Raw genomic sequence first — 6,295 nt, 5'->3', positions numbered from 1 at the left:
TGTCTCTTCTGACATCTCTCTGCCAAGTCTCAGGCCCACCTTCCTGGAGGCTCGGGGCTCAGCGGGCCCCGATCTGGAGACACTTGGTTTACTTCTCGGATTTCCCTGGATTTTGTGGGCAAAGGGAGCGTCCGCAGGGCTGCAGTCGGGTCAGGTGCCTCCCAGCTCCTGCACCCCTCCATGGCCTCATCCCCCAGGTGGGGCCCCTTGGACTTTGGAGCCTCCTGGGAGACAGGAGGGGGCCTGGGGGGCAAAGGTTCTCCCAGGGGGCCCTGCAGACAGGCGGTTTCTTTACAGCCTGGGCCTCTGGGCCCAAGGACACCGCCCTGGGTCCCCCGCAGCTGCTGGGACCTGGCAGGAGTGCCCAGGTGGGGCCTTCCTGGGGACTGAGCGGGAAACCACAGCCCAGGCGATGTGACCTTGGGCGCCGCCCTGCTGTGACCTTGGGAGCTGCCTTGTCCAGCCCTGCTGGGGAGGGGCCACCTGCACTGTCCCCCGCCGCCCCCTCCTCTCCTGGCCAGCTCTCCCCTCTGGATTTCCTGCAAACCTCAGGGGTCTTTTCCTGACTTTCCTCCCACCTCCCAGAGCCAAGCCAGTGGGCTAGGGAAGGGGAGTCCCAAGCCAGAGCCGAGTGCCCTGGTTCCAGAGGGGTCCGGGCGGCCGGGGGGGCCCCCTCCCCCCTCCCAGGGGGCCCCGAGAGTTATCCTGGTCCCCAGCAAAGTCCACTGACCCCCTGAGCAGTTGTTTCTGTGGGAGGTGGGGTGGAGAAAATAATCAACGTTTCGCCACAAACAAGAATTTCCTGTTTGCCCTCGGAGGGCTTGGGGGCGGTGGTTAGCGCCCTGTCCTCCCCTCCCCCACTGGCGCCACCACCTGAGCCCCGCTGCCCTCCCTGCTCACAGGTGCCCCCTCCAGAGGGCCGTCCCCCACCCCGTCCTCACCAGCAGGTGGGCCGGTACCTCCCACCCCCCAGGCCTCCCCCACACCCCGTGCAGAGCCTGGGGAGCCTCTGGGACCGGGAGCCACAGCGTGGTGCCTCCACCCCAGAGCCACGGAGTGTGTCCTCCAGCTCGGTTGTACAGAGTTCTGGGAAGAAAACTAAAGAGGAAGGAGGGTCGGAGGCTGAGAGGGGCTGTGGGGCAGGGGGCAGGGCGGGGGGCGCCGTCAGAAGGCGACATTGGGGGTTGGGGCGGGAAGGCAGGAGCCCTGCAGGGACCTGGGGGCTGCATTCCAGGCAGAAGGAACAGGGCGCTGGGAGGAGGCCTGGGTGGGGGCACGTGTGTTTTACTCAAAAAGCCGCCAAGGCTCAGGGTCATGCTGGCGTTTTGGGAGGCCGAGGCCGGAGGTTCACTTGAGGCCGGGCGTTTGAGACCGGCCTGGGCGATACAGCGAGACCTCGTCTCTGTAAAAATACAAAAATTAGCCGGGCGTGGTGGGGCCCCCCTGTGACCCCAGTGGCCAAGGCGGGAGGTGGAGGCTGCAGGGAGCCGGGGTCTCCCCATGGCACAAACCCCAACCCTAAACTTGCACCCGAGTAGAGCCCCGAAGACTCACGTGTCGGGATTGGAGGGAGCAGGAGAGGAATGGGGGGCCCTGGGAGCCTGTGGCCAGGGGAGGGTCGTGCCCAGACGGCTGTGAAAAGCCCCCCAGCTGCTGAGCGGGGAAGGGTCTGGCAGGAGGGGCGAGGTTAGGGGACCTGGGGGCGGCTTGGCTGCACACGCTCTGTGCCTCAGTTTCCCTTCTCCGAAGCAGGTGCTGCTGAGAACGGGAGGGTCGGCCCAGCCTTGGTTATTAGGAGTCCACACCCTCCAGTCCCACAGCAGGAAGTGGACAGAGGGGACAGGGCCCCTCGGGGAAAGACCCCAGGCCTGCCGTGCGGCCCCATAGCCCTGCCACGCCCCATTTCACGGGATCGAACTTCGAAAGGAAGTTCACTTAACTTGCATTTATTAAGCAACTGCTGTGTGCCTGGTTTTGGACACCGGGAACGAGATGAGAATTCCCCGTGTCCCGGGACAGACGAGAGGCACATTGGTGAATCCAGACAGCTGGGGCCGTGCGAGGACTTGGGGGGCTTTGAGGTCCGTGAGCCAGAAGGCTCGTGAGGCCAGTGGGTGGTAAAGGTGGGTGGCAGCAGGGTGTCCGTGGAGGCGGGAGCGGCCGCTGCGTTATCCGTCCGGGGAGGGCGGCGGGCGGGGCTCCTCTCCCGGGAGGGAATGACCACCCTGGACCCGGTTGGACCCAGTCGAAGGGAAGGGGCTGAGGCCTGTTCCAGACGAAGGGAACGGCCAGGGCAGAGGGCAGGGCTGATGGGAGGGGCGGTGTGGTCTCAGCGGAGGGTTGTCTCCAGAGCCTCCTTCGGATGAGAGCCGGCCCCAGGGAAATCAGGCAGTGGGGAGGGGAGGGGAGGGGAGGGCGCCTTATCTTGGCCCTCAGCCCCAGGGAGGGGGTTTCCGGAGGTTTTGCCCGATTTTAGGGCTCGTGCGGGTGTCTCCTGGGCGGCTGATTTCAGAGCTTTCTGGTCCATGTTTGGGAGGGGCAGGGTTTCAGCCACAGGACCCAGGTGGGAACCAAGGCCTGGGTTTGCCATGGGGTGTGCTGTGGCCCAGCAATTTGACTGGGATCTTGCCCACAGCGGGGGCCTGGACACCGCCATGGGCAGCCTGGACACCGCCCCCTGCTTTCCCATCCCTGGGGCCTAGGCCAGCTGGCCAGGGCAGGGCACCCTCCCCCCCCCCGCCACAGGGGAGCGGAACCAGGGGCCAGAGACCCATAAAGCCTAGGCGGCCTTTACTGCCAGCTTTGTGTTGGCCAGCCACAGCAACAGCCATTAGAAACGCCTCCCCCACCAGCAGCTGGGCCCCCCACCCGCCCTCCCTTTACGGCCACGCATCAGTGCCCCGGCCCCACGGGGGGCTGACCGTGCCTCTCCACTGGCCTCATTCACCCACCGTTTGGCTTGGGGGTTGATGGCTCCTGCCCCCCCAACCCTTCCTGGCCCCACACGGGGCAGCTGTTGGCTGACCTGAGCCTCGGTTTCCCCACCCGGAATGTGCTAGGTGCTTGGGGTAAAGCTTCTATGTCTTCTCACACACTCTTCTTGAGCGGTGGGGAAACTGAGGCGGGAAGCGTGGCGAGGTTTTTGTAGGGACTGTGCTGGGGAAGGGGGTTCACTGCGTCAGAATCTCGGAGGGGACGACCTTCCCCTGGTCCCCAGAGACATGCTGGCCTCTGCATTCGCATCTTAGGGGGCTGCCGTGACGCAGGACCTCAGACAGTGGACTTGAGACAGCTGAGACCTGTCCTCCCTCTGTCCTGGAGCCCAAAGTCCAAAATCCCGGCATCTGCACGGCTTTGCTCCGTCCAGGGGCCGCAGGAGGGACCTTCTGCCTCCCCCGGCTTCTGGGGGCTCCGGGCCTCTGTCTCCGTGTCTCTTTGCGGTGGGATGCGGGACCCACCGGAATTCACCGTGATCATCTGCCAACGCCCTTTTTCCAAATCGGGTCCCGCTCTGCGGTTTTGGGTGGGGGGTGTTTGCCCCAGAACAGCTCCAGTGGTGAAATCCTCTCCATCCCAGTACCTGCTGTCTCAGGCGCCTCTTCCGGGGGCGAGCTCATTCTGTCCCCCTCTCCGCCCTGCCTGGCCCGAAATTACAGCTGAGGAAATCGAGGTTCATGTAACAAGCATTTATTAGGCAACTGCTGTGTGCTCAGCCTGATTCTAGATTCTGGGGACAGAACAGACAAAAACCCCAGACAAACCCCTAAATCCACGACTCGGGTGATGGACCGGATCTCGGAGGAAGAGAGGGGAGGGGAGGGGGCGGCTGTCGGAGGAGGAGGCCTGGCGTGTGGCCCTGTGTGCGTGCCTGTGCTCATGGGACCCGCCAGCCCGGCCAGCCAGGTCTACCTGCGGGCCCCACACCCCTCACACAGCTGAAGGGGAAACTGGGCCTCCCCGGCCACCATAAATCAGCGCAGGAATGCGGGCTGGCCAGTCTGGCGCTGGCCGGGGTGGGGCGGAGACAAAGACCAGGCAGCTGGACCTCTGGCAGCCCGACCACCCAGGGCAGAGGTCAGGACTCCTGGCTGCCCCCCCAGCCCCTTCCTGGAAGCCCTCACTTGGCCTCCAATACACAGATGGGGAAACTGAGGCCCAGGGAGGGGCAGGATGGCTGCAGGGTGGCCGGGCCCTCAGCCGGCCTCCCCAGCACCCAGGATTTCCCCGCAGCAGGGGCTGGGCGTGGGCCTCGTTCCTGGGCCCTAATGATGGATCATCCCAGCCGAGGCCTAATTGGTGGTTTCAAGGCCCCCCATTGCCCAGCCAGCCACATTCCCCCGAGCTTAATTTGCAGCCTGGTATTTGTCCCTGCTCCTCCTCAGCAAATTGGCCCCCGCCTGAACTCTGCTTTCTAATTATCCCAGCCGGCGTTCCCCCACCCTGCCTGCCCCTGCCTGCCCGCCAGAACCTGGTGGGGGAGGGCCGGGGGACCTCCGGGCCCCTGTACCCCGGATGGAATCCCTTTCCCCTCTGGAAGACATTCCGGGCCTGACGGTCTTCCCCGGCCACCACCCCGGCAGGCAGAGGCTGTCAGTGGCTCATTTCGTAGCTGGAGGCGGAGACCCCAGGGTCCAGGTAAGGGGAAGCCAGCAGGAGGACCAGGATGGGAACCAGGAGGAGGCCCTGGGCCCCACACGCACCACTGTGCCTCGGTTTCCCCAGCTGCAAAACAGAGCCAGTTCTTGGGGCAAATGGGCTCCTGTCAGACCCTCAGGACAGCCCCGGAGGCGTGCTGATTATTTGCAGTGATTGGCTGTGTGAGTCAGGCAGGCACTGTCTAGGTTAAACTGTGTCCCCCAAGGAGGATAAAAGGTGAAGCCACAGCCGGTGGCTCCCGCCTGTCACCCCAGCACTTTGAGAGGGCGACATGGGAGGATCGAGGGAGCCCAGGAGTTCGAGCCCAGCCTGGACAACGTAGCAAGACCCCATCTCTACAAAAGAAAATGTAAAACTTAGCCGGGTGTGATGGCGGGTGCCTGTGGTCCCAGCCACTTGGGCAACTGAGGCAGGAGGATCCCTTGAGCCCAGGAGGTTGAGGCTGTGGTGAGTTATGATTGTACCACTGCACTCCAGCCTGGTTGACAGAGTGAGGCCCTGTCTCTAAAAACAGACAAAAAAGGCCGGGCACGGTGGCTTCCACCTGTAATCCCAGCACTTTGGGAGGCTGAGGTGGGCAGATCACAAGGTCAGGAGATCAAGACCATCCTGACCAACGTGGTGGAGGGCGCCTGTAGTCCCAGCTACTCGGGAGGCTGAGGCAGGAGAATCGCTTGAACCCGGAAGGCGGAGGCTGCAGTGAGCCGAGGTCGCGCCCCCGCACTCCAGCCTGGGGACAGAGCGAGACTCCGTCTAAAAAAAAAAAAAAAGAAGGAAGGAAAGAAAAGAAGTAGTTAGATTCGAGTACTGGATTCTCGGCACCTCTGCTGGGGACCTCATTTGGAAACAGGCTTCTTACGGACAGTCACGTGTTGACGCTTGGGTCAACCTCAGACCGCACGGAGGACGGCGGCCCCACAGCATGAGAATTCTGTGTTTCTTCTTCACCTCGCCTGTGTTCAGATGTGTTCGACGCACAAACGCTCACCACCGGGTCCCCGTTGCCTACAGGATCCAGCGCAGCCGCGGATTTATAGCCTAGGAGCGCCGCGCCGTGCCTGGTGCCTGGGTGTGTGGGAGGCTTCCCCCGTGAGGGGGGTGTGTGAGTCACTCTGTGATGTTCACACCGACAAAATCACCGACAGACACGACAGGACGTGTCCTCCACGAAGACAGGCTGAGGCTGGAGCAAGGCGGCCACGAGCCCAGGAACCTGGACCCCCCGGAAGCCGTGGAGGCAGGAGGGCTCCTCCCCTGGAGACTTGAGAGGGAACGCAGCCCGGCAGACACCTTTTGTGTCCCCCGTGCTGGAGTGCAGTGGCGTGGTCTCGGCTCACTGCAGCCTCCACTGCCCGGGCTCAAGCAGTCCTCCCCCCTCAGCCTCCCGAGTAGCCGGGACTATAGGCACAAGCCTCCCGGCCTGGGTAACTTTTTGTATTTTTGTACAGATGGGGTCTCACTCTGTTGCCCAGGCTGGTGTTGAATTCCCGGGTTCAAGCCATTCCCCCGCCTCCCAAAGCGCTGGGATTACAGGCACGAGCCACCACCCTGCAGAGACACTGATTTTGGATTTTCGGGCTCCGGGACTGTGGGAGAATAGATTTCTTTTTCTTTTCTTTTTTTTTTTTTTTTTTTTTTT

At 63.1% G+C, this 6,295-nt stretch overlaps 1 protein-coding gene across 2 annotated transcripts in view; it reads left to right on the top strand.

Annotated features, from left to right (window-relative positions):
- ARID3A (AT-rich interaction domain 3A) overlaps nucleotides 1-6,295 on the top strand; it is a 53,662-nt gene that overhangs the window by 25,948 nt on the left and 21,419 nt on the right. The gene's annotated exons all lie outside the window — the stretch shown is intronic.

This window comes from Cebus imitator, unplaced genomic scaffold, assembly GCF_001604975.1.
Source record: "Cebus imitator isolate Cc_AM_T3 unplaced genomic scaffold, Cebus_imitator-1.0 Scaffold524, whole genome shotgun sequence".
NCBI lineage: Eukaryota > Metazoa > Chordata > Mammalia > Primates > Cebidae > Cebus > Cebus imitator.
The sequence above is the reverse complement of the archived record's forward strand: the minus strand, read 5'-3'. Positions and strand labels throughout refer to the sequence as shown.